Genomic DNA, 17,707 nt, shown 5'->3' on the forward strand with positions numbered 1-17,707 from the left:
ATTAAACATATCCAAATACATTGTGAGCACAGTGGACACCCTCGCATTACATCAGGTCCAGCTTGGCGCCCGCTGAAAGGCTGAAGTCATTAGTAATAACTGAACTGTTTATATTGGCCGGGCCTAGAGCAATACACAGAGAGGTGCCTCCAATATTACCCAGGCTTATAGGCAGGTAAACAAGCCTGGCCTCCCCTCAATTACTCTTTATTGAAGGTTCTCGCATTAGGGGCTGGTATGAGACGTGGAGTCGATTTCTTGAGACACATTTCTTGTTAATTTGCTCGAACGTAAACATGGCTGTAGTTCAGGGAGGCCATGACGTCGTTGTTAGCTTTAGCACAAGTGTAGCGTGGATTAGAGGGAGAATGGACTAATTACCGGTTTTGTAAACAGTGGTGTAAAGGGACGACTTGTGAGGGTGGTCTCCACACTTAAAACTATAGGTAATGTTTGGAGCGGAAATAAGGTTTTCAGTTTTGCAGTAATAGAAGTAGGACTAGGAGTTAGTAGTAGTAGTATGAGTTTGTAGTAGGAGGTAGTAGAAGTAGTAGAAGTAGTGGTAGGTGGTGGTAGTAGTAGTAGGTAGGTAGTAGGTGAAAGCAGTACATAGTAACTAGGTGTAGTAGTAGTAGTAATACTGGGTAGTAGTAGATAGTAGTAGTAGTGGTTAGTAGCACTAGGTGGTAGTAGTAGTAGTGGGGAGGTAGTACTAGTAGGTGGTGGTGGTGAAGTAGTAGCAGATAGTAAGTAGGTGTAGTAGTAGTAGTGCTAGATAGTAGTAGTAAGTAATAATAGGTGTAGTAGTTTTAGGTAGGTAGTAGGTAGTAAGTGTGTGTAGTAGTAGTGCTAGGCAGTAGCAGTAGTAGTAGTAGGTAGTAGAAGTAGCAGTAGTGGTAGTGGTAGTGGTAGTGGTAGTAGTAGTGATAGTAGAGGTAGTATAAGTAGTAGAGGTAGTGGTAGGTGGTGGTAGTAGTAGTAGGTAGGTAGTAGGTGAAAGCAGTACATAGTAACTAGGTGTAGTAGTAGTAGTAATACTGGGTAGTAGTAGATAGTAGTAGTAGTGGTTAGTAGCACTAGGTGGTAGTAGTAGTAGTGGGGAGGTAGTACTAGTAGGTGGTGGTGGTGGTAGTAGTAGTAGATAGTAAGTAGGTGTAGTAGTAGTAGTGCTAGATAGTAGTAGTAAGTAATAATAGGTGTAGTAGTTTTAGGTAGGTAGTAGGTAGTAAGTGTGTGTAGTAGTAGGTGTAGTAGTAGTGCTAGGCAGTAGCAGTAGTAGTAGTAGGTAGTAGAAGTAGAAGTAGTGGTAGTGGTAGTGGTAGTAGTAGTGGTAGTAGTAGTGATAGTAGAGGTAGTATAAGTAGTAGAGGTAGTGGTAGGTGGTGGTAGTAGTAGTAGGTGAAAGCAGTACATAGTAACTAGGTGTAGTAGTAGTAGTAATACTGGGTAGTAGTAGATAGTAGTAGTAGTGGTTAGTAGCACTAGGTGGTAGTAGTAGTAGTGGGGAGGTAGTACTAGTAGGTGGTGGTGGTGGTAGTAGTAGTAGATAGTAAGTAGGTGTAGTAGTAGTAGTGCTAGATAGTAGTAGTAAGTAATAATAGTGTTTTAGGTAGGTAGTAGGTAGTAAGTGTGTGTAGTAGTAGGTGTAGTAGTAGTGCTAGGCAGTAGCAGTAGTAGTAGTAAGTAGTAATAGTAGGTGTAATAGTAGTAGCAGTAATAGTAGTAAGTAGTAAGAGTAGATGAAGTAGTAGTTAGTAGATGTAGTAGTAGTAGTCGTAATAGTAATAGTAGTAGTAGGTGTAGTAGTTGTAGTAGTACTAGGTGGTAGTAGTATTAGTAGGTGTAGTAATATGGGTAGTAGTAGTACTAGGTAGTAGTAAGTAGGAGTATGAGCTGCAGTATTAGTAGTAGTAGTATCCACAATTTGATGTTGATAGAAGTCACACAAAGTAGTAGTAGCAGCAATATTTGGAATGTATTGTAAATTAGAATAGTATGAAGAAGTAGTAGAAACAGCAGTACAGTGGTCGAAAGTATGAACAAATGGTGCGTAGTAGAATTAGGTAATAGTAGTAGTAGCAGTAGTAGTAGTATAAGTAGCAGTAGCAGTAGTAGCAGTATGAATTTGGAATTTGTTGTATTGTTGCAGTCGGTCTATATGCAGTTTAGGGCCCATGGTTTTTAGAAAGGTAAAAATGAAAACTGTTGCCATAGCAATTGACAAAAAAATAAAAATAAATAGTATTGTTTGAACAGAGAAAAGTCCTCATATTGTCACCTATAATAGGAAGCAGTTTAAAGCCATTAAAAAGTAGTACTAGTCATACTTTTGCATACTTTAAACACTACTCTAATGTATCTGAGTATGTTATTTTAAGATACATTATACTTTACTTAACTAGTATTTACAGTACTGGGTCATTTTATTTCTGTCGTTCTAATAAATCACTTTTTTTTCTTGGCTTGGCTTCCTGCTGCGGAACAAGGCTCTCTCTATTACCATCTTTAATAAGCGTCTCCTCTGTATCAGATCTCAGGACTCTGCAGTAAAAGTTGCTACAATTTACAGCTTTTGCCCTAAAGGTTTTTCACGTTTGGGGGATAGTCCCTCGTGTTAGCGTTTTGCTGTTGGCCTGAAATACGGCTCTGCACTCTGCGATGGGCCACTGGGAGAGAAGGTTTCACTGTGAGGAGTTAAGACACATTGTAATTGAAGTTATGCAGTGTCCTGGGGCTTCAGAGGCCTCCAAGCCAAAACATATAAGTCTCTGTTATATGGAAAGAATTAGTTATAAAGGTTCGCCGTGTAACTTTTCTGCTGAAGATCTGCCTCATACATGACTTTTTGGAAAGGTTAATTTCTTAGCAGGGAATGTTCCGTAATATGGCATTTAATTTATCTTCCATGCATTCAGTGCTGCTTATGTCCATTGCTTAGACTGGAATGTTCCTCAGTATGGCATTTACCTTCTGTATGTTACATATACTCAATTACAGGTGTTTTTATTGCTTAGAACGATCTTGAAAAAACATGTATTCATACAGTACGTGCATGGTCCCCTCTCCGCAGAGCTGACCTGTAACTTTAATTTTTGGCCCCAGCTGTTTGGGGGCAGCAGTAGCTCGGGTGGTAAGAGTGTTTGTCCACTGATCCGAAGGTTAGTGGTTCAAATCCCGGTCTCAGCATAAACTTTATTGGTTGAGCAGTCAGATCCACTCACCCAAAGGTTGTCATTGTGTCTTTGTGTTTTTGGGCAAAACACTTAAATGGACAGTCTGGAATTTTGGACATAGGACCTCATTTCCTAGTGAGCCAGAGTATTGGACACGTGTGGAGACACTTTTTAAAATATTCCATTCAGTCCTTCTATTTGCAGAGGTCGCTGGTGCTAGGCTAGTGCATGTCAATGGCCATAGTTAGCCTGCCAGTAAAAACAGTCTTACCCACTCCACAAAAAACCCAAAGAAAATCTGTTATATTCAAACTGTTGATGTAAATGTCTGCATCGATAAAATAATATTAGAAGTAAGACCAACCTTGTATTTGAAGGATTTATGTCTGAGCAGCAGCAGCGAGTTGTACTTCTTGATAGAAAGCTTGGCAACGGCGGACTGATACATGAGAAAATAGTCCCTCAACATGTGGCGATTCATGTGATGCAAGGTTAGTTTTATTTCAAACATTATTCTATGAACATAGTCATTTAAATCAGCAGTCTGGCGTAATAATAGTTTTGTTTCGGGTGTTTTGTGGAGTGGGTAAGACTGTTTTTAGTGGCAGGCTAACTATGGCCATTGACATGCACTAGCCTAGCACCAGTGACCTCTGCAAATAAAAGGACTGGATGGAATCCACACGTCTCCAACACTCCGGCTGACTAGGAAATGAGCTCCTATGTCCAAAATTTGTTGTAAAGCGCTCTGAGTGACTTGAAGATGGGAAAGTGCTATATAAAAATGTGACCATTTACCATTTTGTTTCCATAAAGATACATGAGTTAAAGCCATGTAAGTTACATAGTGCACCTTTAAAATAAATAGATTTGATAAGCAGATAATTGGACAGTGTTTTCAGGTTAAGACATTTTGATTTTAAGCTGTACTTTGCAAAGGCTCCTGTTGTTTTTGTTATTTTTATGTTTTAATCCTAATGAAAAGATGTAGGATTACAATTAAAAAAACTTTCAATTAAAATATGCAATTAAACATGACATTTTGAGGAATTATTTTACACAATAGCATAACACTATTACCTTAAACTACCTCACTATGCCTATATTGTACTGAAAAGCAAATATTGTATCTTCTGCATGGTCAAAATTGCGTCTATAACGTGAACGTAACTGAAACCCACGAATACCACTGACTCATTCTTTCCTTTTCTCGTGTTATTTTTAGAAGCCTGTACACTAAATAAAATGACCGTGTCATTGAGTAAAGCAGTTATGCACTGAGTTTGACAACCACATCTTGACCCCTTATGCTGTTCTACCATCTCCTCATGACACGCATTAATCACACAGAGCTGAAAATGTTGCGAATGGGACCGTGTCTGTCGAAGTTTGTTAGCGCGGCTCCTGATGCAACCCGCGGTAAGCCTGCCCCAGCTGCCTACAGTGTACAGTACAGCGAAGTGATGACGTACGCGCTTTTCCCAGCCCGTGTTGACATGTAAACAAACCCGATGTCACGTCAAAATATCAGCGACGAAATGGAGAAACGAGCCAAAACAATCATGTCGTCAATAAACGGGCTGTAAATCTTGTGCAGCTGACAGTGTCTGAGTCATGGCCCCAGATAACATCATGAGAAGTATGCAGCAGGCAAAAAATGTGACTTAGAAAAGAAGGAAAGGAGAGTTAGGTGAGCGTTTAATATTATCTGATGTTGATAAAAGAGTCACACAGAGGAGTAGCAAGTAGCAGTGGTGAAAAAGTACTAGGGTTGTCTCAACACTTGGTATAGGTAATGTTTTCAGTGGAAATAAGGTTTTGAGTTTTGTAGTAGTAGTAGTAGTAGTAGTAGTAGTTGTAGGTGTTGTAGTAGTAGTAGGTGTAGTCATAGTAGTAGGTGTAGGTAGTCGCAGTAGTAGGTTTTGTAGTAGTAGGTGTAGTAGGTGTAGTCGTCAGAGTAGTAATAGGAGTAGTAGGAGGATCAGTAGTAGTAGGTGTTGAAGTAGTTGTAGTAGCACTGGTAATATTAGTAATCATAGTAGTAGCAGATGGTCTAGTAGTAGTAGTAGTAGTAGTAATAGTAGTAGTAGTAGTAGTAGTAGTAGTAGTAGTAGTAGTAGTAGTAGTAGTAGTAGTAGTAGTAGTAGTAGTAATAGTAGTAGTAGTAGTAGTAGTAGTAGTAGTAGTAGTAGTAGTAGTAGTAGTAGTAGTAGTAGTAGTAGTAGTAGTAGTAGTAGTAGTAGTAGTAGTAGTAGTAGTAGTAGTAGTAGTAGTAGTAGTAGTAGTAGTAGTAGTAGTAGTAGTAGTAGTAGTAGTAGTAGTAGTAGTAGTAGTAGTAGTAGTAGTAGTAGTAGTAGTAGTAGTAGTAGTAGTAGTAGTAGTAGTAGTAGTAGTAGTAGTAGTAGTAGTAGTAGTAGTAGTAGTAGTAGTAGTAGTAGTAGTAGTAGTAGTAGTAGTAGTAGTAGTAGTAGTAGTAGGTAGTTAGTAGTAGTAGTAGTAGTAGTACTAGTAGTAGTAGTAGTAGTAGTAGTAGTAGTAGTTGTAGTAGCAGTAGCAGTAGCAGTAATAGGTGTTGTAGTAGTAGTAGTAGTAGTAGTAGCAGTAGGTGTAGGATGAGTAGGAGTAGTATTAATAAGTAAAATTTTTACATTATCACTAATAAATAATAGTCATTTTAACAGGATTTGTATTTCTGTTTGGATATTTCTTTCAAAAACAGTGAATTCCCTGTAGAGTTTCCAGGCCCCTGCTCTTCATCTGAAATCATGACATCAAATCCTACACTGTAATATCCCTGGGTTTCAGAATTATGAAAAATTATCACCTAAAAAAATATTATGTTGTCATGTGAACGCCACTTATTCACTGTTTGATGAAGTATTGTGTTTGTAACATTTTAAACAGACTTTTCACAGTGCTGTTAAACATGATGTAGCACGCTAAAACTGACAATGACATAAACACCTAATAAAATTTGCATTTCAGTTTTATACGCAAAATGTCTCCCTTTTATGGATTACAGCCATGCAAGCGTGACTTTAGAGATATGACTATGAGTAAGTTTTCATATTAATTAAGAAATTAATTGGGTGTTAACAGATATCTCTTCTAAATCTAAATATTTACCAGTAACACCTAGTAACGAGTTGTAGTTGTATTTTGGCTTGGGATCCATCACTTTGTTGTTTCTATGTATACTAGGGTGCATCATTTTAAAATGTGACAATACCAATTAAAAGAAAATCTGTGGAATATTAGCGCAATTTAATAATATTTACTGGGTCACCAAGCCCCTGAAGTTCTGTCCTAACAGTGTCCATAAGGCTCTGGCAGAAAATAACTTTAAAAATAATCAATTTAGGGCCATGGTGTCAATGACAGCGGAATATTAATGTTATTGTGCATCTTTTGGAACCAATTTTATATCTCTGTCTTCAGAACTTTGATATGACTAAGATATGACAATTTTAATCAATATTTTGAGTGTTTTTTTTTTTTTTTCATAATAATCTAATATCCACAAAGGCCAAAGATGAAATAAGAGACATAAAATGTGTTCTCTTTCTGTAGTGATCATACACTGTTTAAAAAAGTCGAGTAAGCGAGTGTGACGTCACCCATAGCGTCCCAGTGACAGGCATGGCTCAGGGTTTGGTAAACCAACGTTTTCAGAAAGGGTAAGGATGTTATTAAAGAAAAACTGATTTTTCAGCTCAGATTTAAAGCTTCCACAGACACTAAACTTCAGAGACTGGACCCAGTAGACATCAATAGAATTTCATGAAATTTATCACGGAAGTTTACTTTGGCAAGTGTAAAAAAAAAATGATACTAGGTACAGATTGATTTTCAAAACTTGTTCAAAAAGTTGGGCAAATGATGCACCCTAATGTATATGTCATAGCTCTGCCTGGAATGTTCCACAGCAGGGGTGCCCAATATGTTGATCGCAATGTACCAGTCGATCACCAAGACAGTGTGTGGGTAGATCGCAGTGTCGTGGTACTCCTTTCGGACTCGATTGCGGTTGGACTTGGTCTTGTCTCTCACTCGAGGTCTGACACTGGACAAGGGCGATCATATTTCATTACGGCCGCTGCAATAAACTTGTACCGGTGTACGGGAGCGCGCGGGGCTTCTCGCTGCAGCCTGGGCGCTCATTTGGAATCAACAGCACATCACTAACACATATGCTCCCTACTCGAGAATTGTCCACAACAGCGTGTGCCCTCTTGTACCAGCGTGTATCACAGGGCAGGTTAAACTTTTTAAAACATCCTACCTGTCCATCCGCCTCACGTCAGCACGGCACTCCTCAACTTTTTTACAGCGCACACAGGCTCCCTCCTCGATGTACTGATTAGAAGGGCAAGACAAAGCAAAAACTAATCTATCTAAACTAAATGTATGTTACAGTGTTGGCGCAGAGGATGCCTACAGAACAGAGCAGGCTTACCGCGACATGTGCTTGAAGTTTGCCAAATAGAAGTGCACAAATGCATCTGTGTTTGTCATGGTGTGTGTTTGGTTTGGCAAATGTGCAGAGGCTGGTAAACACCTCTAAAAAACCAGTAAGAGAATGTAACTCCAGTGAAAAACTTGACAAAACAGGTTTAAAAATCCTACCCACTTTCTTCACTTTTCAGTTTTCTGTACAGTGGCAGTAGAAGTTCTCTTAACGGAGAGGTTCTCAAACTGCGGGTGAGGGTCCAGAAAAGGAGTGCAGAGTGTTTAAGCGCAGTACAGTAGCTTGCATGCTGGAAAAGTGTGGGCACCTCTGTTCCACAGTATGACATTAAACAGCTCTACCTTACATTTATTCAAGTACAGGTGATTTTAGAGCTCAAAAGTGCCAAGAAAAGCCAACATTCTGACTAGGACTCTCCACAGATCTGACTCATTAACTTGGCCCAGTTTACTAGACTGTGAAACATTCCAGACAAAGCAATCATCAAACATCTCCATGGAGAAAAGCATTTGACGAACCCTCCACCAGAAAAGCCGCACAATCCACCTTTAAGTTCATTTTCATTACTTTTCAGACGTAAAAATATGATTCCTCGCATCCGCAGGTGGAGCTGACAGCCCCATTTTTCGTGATAACTACATCCGTACAGATTTGAAACCACAAACCTGGACATAAATTGGCGCTCCCTTTAAGTTTACCCAGCTGAACTTTTGCTTAACGCTGAGAAATTCGAGTCCGGGGCCAAAGTGTTGACTCGCCATTCATCAAGTCTGTATCTTTAAATCACTACCCCCTCGCCACCTATCAACCTGCACGCCGCTCGGGGGTTTGCGAGGCTCAAAGGCACAGGGGCAGGATGTAGGTGCTCTTTCTTCCTCACATTTGGCGAAACAAACCAGAAGTGTTTCCATTTCACGGACTGCACGAATGAGGGTTTTGTCCTGGGACTTGTTAGACTGAACCGAGTGACTTAAAGCTCCGGATCTTGAGAGCGGAAAACACGGAAAACTCCACGGCGACGGAATGGGGCTGGCTGTAAAATGTAAAGCGTGGGCTGTTGATTCAAGGTGTTTTTAGACTAAATGTTTACAACCGTCCAGGGATTTCTGAGGGTAAATCTTAAAGGTGCATTGTGTGACTTTTCGGTTGGGGGTCTGTCACCTTCTTGATTCTATGACTGTCATTGTTCTGCTTCAAATGTTGACACCGGTGACATTAAACAGCTCGACCAGGGGTGTGGTGGGTGTGGTACGTGGGGGTACACAAACTTCTCCTGATGTGAAATATATAAAAAAATAACAAATATGAAATAGCTACAACTTAAATATCAAGCTACTGGCAATGGTGAAAACAACCTGCATAGGCTCATGATATCTGCAGTGCAGTTCTATAGTGACCTGAGGCATGAGGGAGCGGGACTGAACCAGGACTGAACCAGGACTGAACCAGGACTGAACCAGGAGGACTGAACCAGGACCAAACCAGGACTGAACCAGGACTAAACCAGGAGGACTGAACCAGGACCGAACCACGACTGAACCAGGACCGAACCAGGACAAAACCAGGACTAAACCAGGACCAAACCAAGAGGACTAAACCAGGACTAAACCAGGACTGAACCAGGACTGAACCAGGACTAAACCAGGAGAACTAAACCAGGACCAAACCAGGACTGAACCAGGACTAAACCAGGAGGACTGAACCAGGACTAAACCAGGAGAACTAAACCAGGACCGAACCAGGACCGAACCAGGACCAAACCAGGACTGAACCAGGACTGAACCAGGACTAAACCAGGACTAAACCAGGACAAAACCAAGAGGACTAAAGCAGGACTGAACCAGGACTGAACCAGGACTAAACCAGGACTAAACCAGGAGGACTGAACCAGGACTGAACCAGGACTGAACCAGGACTGAACCAGGACCAAACCAGGAGGACTGAACCAAGAGGACTGAACCAGGACTAAAGGAGGACTGAACCAGGACTGAACCAGGAGGACTGAACCAGGACTGAACCAGGACTGAACCAGGAGGACTGAACCAGGACTGAACCAGGACTGAACCAGGACTAAACCAGGTGGAACCAGGACTGAACCAGGACTAAACCAGGTGGACTGAACCAGGGCTAAAACAGGACTAAACCAGGACTAAAACAGGAGGACTGAACCAGGACTGAACCAGGAGGACTGAACCCGGTCTAAACCAGAACTGAACCAGTACTCAGTGTTGGGACGGGCCCGGAAGTGTGTCCACGTAGACCGTTGGGTGACTGTAGGAGAAAGGACCGGCGCAGAGCTCCACGCTGATCCTTGTTCAGTCCTGGTTTAGTCCTCCAGGATCAATCCTGTTTCAGTCCTGATTTAGTCTTCTTCATTCAGTCCTGGTTCAGTCCTGGTTTAGTCCTCCTGGTTTATGTGTCCTTGGGCAAGACACTTAACCCACCTCACCCCCAGTGTCTTTGTAAACTAGTGTATGAGTGCATGTGTGTCAATGTGTTAGTGGTTCCTTGTTGTAAAGTGTGTTGAAGGTGGAAAAAGTGCAATATAAAAATATGACCATTTAAGTCTCAGATTGCAGATTTGTTGACCTGGTTTTCGGTTAAGATCTCTTTTACTCCTTGAGCTATCTTCACAAACAAAAACTGTCACGAAGTCCAACGTCTTTTCTATCAGTATAAATAAACAAGTAATATTTTTATTCTCACAGTAGCTTCAAAAAGTGGTGCCAATATCCAAACACACAATTGTTGTCAGTTGAAATGACTTGAAGCGATGATGTTACGTAATATTCCAAGTTTGTTGAGCCAGTCCCTAACAAATAACGGTAAGGTTCAATATTTTGGGATCATAAATTTTCATATTTCTTTCAAAATCAGTGAATCTCCTATACTGAAAGATGATACAAAGAAAAAAAAAAACATTCTGCCTGATTTTGCAAACTTGACACTTGTTTCTTGAAGTATTTCTAGTATTTTTGAGTGATATATTTTTCTAGGTTAGGCAGTACAAAACAGTAACTCTGAAACCTGTTTAGCAAAGCCTGAAATAGCCAAAGAGTTATAGTTTTGCAGATTTTAACATACTGCAGGTGCTTGTAAAGTCTTCATCTGTATTTTCATTAAACCAGTGTCTCTATTTCACCGTCTGCACGAAGCCTCTGTCCAGGGACCGGTGACTTTTCTTTCCAGAACTTTTTTTTTTTTTTTTTTTTTTGGACGAAACGGAAAACGGAGAGCTCCATGGTGACTTGGTCCTGTTCTGTTGTCGTTAGCAACCGCCCGGCCTGTTTGGGACATTAGTCAGAGCTGGAAGGAGCAGAGGTTTTCTTTTTATTCAGGTGTTTCCTCAAAGAATTAGAGAGATTTATGTGGTTGTCTCTGGCATCTGCTGCAGCTTGGGGCTATTATAAAAGTGGAGTGAAGACTCAATACACAAACTCGGTGACATCTTTGGACTGTTGTTGCTGATGTCGTCAATATTCCCTGGGGGTGTGATGCTAACTGAAAGCACTACTCTGCCAGAAGATCTGTGACTGTAAAGGTGCACTACGTAACCGTTCGTTTAGGGGTCCTTGCAAGTCGTGACATGGACTTGAGTCACTATTTTTATGACTTAAGACTCTGACTTGATAAAATGGACTAAGACTTGGGACTCCACTCAGACTTGAAGGTCGATGACTTGGGACTTGACTCGAACTTGAGCCCTGCGACTTGAGAAGACTTGATACTTTTCCTAAAAATATATGTATATTTCTAAAAATAGACTTTTCTCTTTACCGTTCACACATGCGGTGCTTAATTTTATAGGAACAAACTGGAACATGTCCCTCTCACTTCTGTTTCTTTGGATGTAATTGAAGTACTGTGATGTGGTATTGTCAAATGTACTACAGTAATATACAGTAGAATACAGTAAAACAGTACAGTAAAAGAGAACTACATAGAACATGATCCTTCCATTTCAGAGACATGACAAAATAACTCTTATTTAGCACTTTTAAATCAGAATTCTTTCTATTTTGACTGTAATGATTCACACTTTATCTTGAGAGACATGTAAAAAGGAAAAATTTACATTTCTACAACTCTTATATAAATATGTATATATAAATATGATTTTTAAGTGTAAAATTCATATAAATTGCAAAAATCTAAGCTATACTTGAAAAGACCTGGAAAAAAAATGTATCAACCATTTGATTATGTGTAAAACAATTGGGGTAGGACATTATACGTTTTTTTTTAAACTTCATCCTTCTTCTTCTGAGCACCAGGACCCAATTTTATTTTTATTTTTTTGTGTTGTTGATTTAGTTTTACCTTGCTCAAATAAATAATAATAATAATAATTTTTAAAAGGCTCAAAGCAGACGACTTGGACTTGACTTGGATTTGACTTGGGACTTGACTCTGACTTGAGGTCAAAACTTGAGACTTATCTGAGACTTTCAAAACACCTCTGCATTTAACATTCAGCTGTTGAGGCTATAGATAATGGTAAACATTTGCCTACCTTACATTACCTGACACCTTTGCAAGACACTGTGAGATATACTAACACATATAATCAATTCGTAACAGCACATCATAATTAATAATCAATAAGGATGCATTAATGTTACATACTCATCCTACTAACGCTTCCATTTCAGCAGACTCTTCAATTTGGGCAGATGCATCCATTTCCGCAGTGCCAAATGTTTGTCACAGTTTCAATCTGCTGCTGCCTGGGAGGGGGTTATTCCTGTGTCAAGTACGTGTGGGCTATTTGTGGATCTGTCTGTGTTTGTGGATTTCACAAAAAGAATGTCTCAAAAATACGTCATAGAGGAAACCGGTGAATTTGTGTAATCGGTGATCTGCAAAAACAAATAACATTTTACAAACAGAATTTCTTTTTGCAAATAGAAAAAGAAACATTTACAAATACACATCTATTTGCAAAGTCCAAAATACAAATTACAAATAGGGCTGTGGAAAAATATTGAAATATCAATATATCGTATTGTTTAATGTGATGATACAGTATCGATATCATAGGCTGCTGTATCGATATATCACCAAGAGTATTTTTTGGTAAATTTAGCAAAATTATTTTGTTACAGCTACAGTTTTGTTGTTTGTTTAGTGGAAGGAAACTCATTTATGTGACACATTTGACATTTTCACTGTTTTGATGATTAAAATGTTTGTGTTTCATATGAACTTTGCACAAGAAGTGGTTTAACAAAGACTTTTAGTGTCACAGCCATGATTTAGCCTTTACTTTTTATTGAACTGTATCGAATCAATTTGAAATATATCGTATCGAATCGAAAGTGCACTGCATCTTCTTAATGATACCCAGCCCCAGTGTAAAGATTCATTGTTTAATTTGATGATACAGTATCAATATCATAGGCTGCTGTATCAGCATCTCCATTTTTGGGAAATTTGGCTAAATTATTTTGTTACAGCGGTACAGTTTTGGTGCTTGTTTAGTGGAAAGAAGCTTGTATCGAATCAAAAGTGCATTGTATTGAGGTATGTATCGTATCGGCAACCTCTTAATCCTCTTAATGATACTCAGCCCTAGTTACAAATATTAAATTTGCATTTGTGGATATCAAAAGACATGTACAAACGAAAGACTATTTATAAATCACCCTCTGTGCATTTATGAATATGAATGAGACTAAAGTAATCCTACAAAACAGGACCAGGAAAGCTCATATTGATAACAGACTTTTTTTTTTTTTTTTTTTTTTTTTTTTTTTGATTGATGACAAATTACCGCTCTTGTCACTTAACAATTCACAAAAAAAAAAAAAAAGTTATAGGCTATGTTTTGAATGGCACTCAAAATGGCACATTGAAAACTGAAATCCATGATGACAGACTGTGTTTTTGTGTCCTTTGGCAATGCATTTCATCCACCTTGCTTGTATGAATGTGAAGCGTCATCATTAAATTTAGCGATAAGTTACATAAAACTTAGTCGAGTCTCAGAATAATTAAGCACCGTGACCTCTGAACCCACACCCTGCTGTTACCTTTGAAGTACCACCACGAGTCCGCCAGCGTCGACCCACCAATACGTTCTTCATAAAATTAAATCACTTTTCTTCATTTCATCGCTCAAAACGTATTTTCCAAACCCGAATCCAAAAGTTTAAAAGTTCAATTCCAGTGAGAAATCGCGCATGAAGTAATCCAGTTTCATTACCTTTCTTAATTATGAGCTCCGTGTATTTGACAGCGTGTCTTTTACGTTGTTATTTGGGCTGTAATTTACTGGCAACCCAAATCCAAACCTCTTATTATCCTTTCAACAAAGCAGTGAGCTAACTGTCAAACCCCATGCCAACGATCTGATTTTGTCATTTATTAACACAACAATGCAGCGCGGGTGTGTGGAGCTACTGGCTGCGTGGCGTTTTACATTGTGCGTTCAGAGTTATTTTCCTCGGGGTGATTCTCGTCCGTGTGTTTGTGTCTGTTGTTCATTGATTGAGTAATATTGGCATCGCGTGTGTCAGTTCCTGCTTTGTGCTAATAAAATATTTAAAGTGTAGCGCGAGGTGAGCATAGTTTCCACAGTATGTCAATATTGCTCACTGTTTTATATTTGTACATTGTAAATTTTTTATACGCAAAGGTAATTTGAAAAAATAAATGAAATAAAGTAAAATAAAATATCTACAATCAGTGTTGGGAAGGTGACTTTTAAAATGTATTCCCCTACAGATTACAGATTACAGACCCCAAAATGTAAAACATAATCCATTAAATTACCTAAAGTGAGTAACGTAATCTGAATACTTTGGATTACTTGATTTGCTGTAGAGAAACAAAGACGAGGATATCGTAACATAAGATGTTTTGTCTGAAAAAAAAAAAAAAAAACAGACTTTACTGAACCGTATTAAAAATATTATTGATAGAAGAGGAGGAGACACGTCCATGCAGCATGATTTAGTCCTGGTCTAGACCTGGTTTAAACCTGGTTTAGACCTGGTTTTAGACCTGTTTTAGTCCTGGTTTAGACCTGGTTTAGACCTAGTTTAGACCTGTTTTAGTCCTGGTTTAGTCCCGGTTTAGACCTGGTTTAATCCTGGTTTAGTCCTGGTTTAGACCTGATTTAGACCTGGATTAGATCTAGTTTAGACCTGGTTTTAGTCCTGGATTAGTCCTGGTTTAGACCTGGTTTTAGACTTGTTTTAGACCTGGTTTAGACCTGGATTAGATCTAGTTTAGACCTGGTTTTAGTCCTGGATTAGTCCTGGTTTAGACCTGGTTTAGTCCTGGTTTAGCTCTAGTTTAGATCTGGTTTAGTTTCCGGGCATGAGTGGAATTAAAATGTGAAAACAGGAAAATACTGGCGTGTAATCCATTTATTTCAACAAAGTAACTGTAATCCAATTACCACTCACTGAAACAGTAACTGTAACTGAATACAGTTACTCATAATTTGTACTCTGATTACGTAACTCCGGTACATGTAATCTGTTACTCCCCAACACTGTCTACAATTCACAAAACATTAAAAGCTACCACTTACTTGAAGAGATGTTATTGTTTTGTCTCCCAGTATGGCATTAAACATATTCATCTTGCATTTACTCAGCAAGATGTTTTGTTTTTTTTTTTTTTTTGTTTTGTTTTTTTTTTGTTTTGTTTTGTTTTTTTTTTTTGTTTTGTTTTTATTTATCTAAAATCTTGCATTCTTACTGTGTGTGAGCTAGGACTGGGTATCATTCAGAAGTTGCCGATACGATACATACCTTGATACAGCGAGTTTACGATTTTATACGTTTCAATATGATATATTTCAAATCAATTTGATACAGTTCAATAAAAAATAAAGGCTAAATCATGACTGTGACACTAAAAGTCTTTGTTTAACCACTTCTTGTGCAAAGTTCATACGAAACACAAACATTTTAATCATCAAAACAGTGAAAATCTCAAATGTGTCATATAAGCAGGTTTTCTTCCACTAAACGAGCAAAAAAATTGTAGCGCTTTAACAAAATTATTTAGCAAAATATACCAAAAAATACTCTTGCCGATATATCGATACAGCGGCTCACGGTATCGATACTGTGTCATCACATTAAATGATAAGATGTATCGGTATTTTGATATTTTTGCACACCTCTACCTCTAAACAAGCAACAAAACCAATTTACAACAAAATAATTTAGTAAGATATACCAAAAAAATACTCTAGATGATATATCGATACAGCAGTCCACGATATCGATACTGTATCATCACAATAAACAAACAATATATATCGATATTTCAATATTTTTGCACACCCCTAGTCTGGGCTCGCCTCTTCACAGATCTGATGGCCCTGTGGTGTCAGCTGCTGCTTCCATAGAGATAAATAAGTGTAATGCCATACTGTGGAACATTGCCGGCAGTATGTCCATGGGGAGGAGAAGGTGACGGACCATCCACCCTGAAAAGTTACACAGTGCAGCTTTAAGGAAGGTCTGAGATATCTCTTTACTACTTTCTTTAAATTTGATGAAGCCAATTTAAATGCAAGTACTTTGCAGCTGATGTCGTCAACATTACCTGGAGGTGTGATGCTAACTGTAAGCACTGCTCTGTCTGAAGCTCTGTTATTCAAATTACTAGTGTTGTAGTCAAGACTGCACTAATTGAGACTAAGGCTACGTTCAGACTGCAGGGCTTAACGCTCAATTCCGATTTTTTTGTGAAATCCGATGTTTTTGCGAGGTCGAACACATTTCCAATTAAATGCGACTTGTATGTGATCAGCTGTGTAAACGTAAAACGGCCCGAAAGTGTCCCGCATGCGCACTGGAGACACGATGACGTCAACCACAGTGAGCGTGCTCTGTGTTTACAGAAGTAAACAAACATGGACGCAGCATTGAGCACCTGGAGATTTTAAAGTTCCTCTCGTACCGGAGCCAGAACATGAACAACTTACTTGTTTTAAGGAGGAGATTGAGAAGGATGAGGTTTTTGGCCGTGGTGTTTTGTGGGACAGCGGCAGCGACGTCCATTGAAAGGAACGTGTGGATGTGGAGATGTAGCCAAGAGTGGTGAGTGGTGATGTGCTTCGCTTCAGTGACACGGAGTTCATGGACAATTTTCGCCTACTTCAGCGCAGAATAGTGATTTCTTTGTGGCTTGTTGATAACGTGTAGGTCGGATGAATGCGCTTTGGCCGTTCACACTGAAGTCACATGTCAAAAGATCAGATATGTATCGGTTTCAGGACCACATATCCAAGTGTCCTGGGTTGCATTTGAAAAAATCAGATCTGTGTCGTTCAGACTTTCATTAAAAGATCAGATACAGGTCACATAGGGGCCAAAAAATCGGATCTAATCAGCCTAAGACCAGTCAGAGACCACAAGGTCCTGAGACCAGGACAAGACCGAGATCTCTGAAGGTCAAGACCAAGACCAGGCTGAGACTTTTAAAGGCTGAGATCGAGACAAGACTGAGACCATGACCCATCGAGACCAAATCAAGATCATCTTTGTAATTTTCAACATTTATTTGTGTTTTACAGTTATTTTGGCACATATATATCAATGTTTTTTATAAATCTATCTCCATTTTATCACTCATCAACCGTCAGACCTCGGAGACAGGCCCCGAGTCCAAACGCAGTCGAGTTCAAGACGAGACCAAGACCGCAAAAAAACAGTCTTGAGGCCGGTCTCAAGACCAAGACCGGTCTTGAGTACTACGACACTAAAAATTACACAATCTGGCTAGAAAGAGCTGACTTAGCTAGAACTACAACAAATGAGGTGATTCGTGTGGTTAAACATGTTTCTCACACATCAAATAAGCCAACAGTTTTTAAGTCACTTTCACCTTTTTTGTTGAAAATCAAACTCCTAAACAAGACCATGAATGCTCGTATTGATCACAGGCTCCTGAAAATGTGCTGTTTAAATCTGTTTTGTATTTTTTCTTGAGCCGTCAGACTACCGTTTCTCCCTTTGTTTGCTAAACTGTGCATTATGTCACCATGGAAACTTGTAAACATCCCGCCCTACACATACATACATAAACATCCCCAGCATTA

Source organism: Boleophthalmus pectinirostris, unplaced genomic scaffold, assembly GCF_026225935.1.
Source record: "Boleophthalmus pectinirostris isolate CB_2022bp ecotype Guang Dong unplaced genomic scaffold, ASM2622593v1 HiC_scaffold_15, whole genome shotgun sequence".
In the NCBI taxonomy this organism is placed as follows: domain Eukaryota; kingdom Metazoa; phylum Chordata; class Actinopteri; order Gobiiformes; family Gobiidae; genus Boleophthalmus; species Boleophthalmus pectinirostris.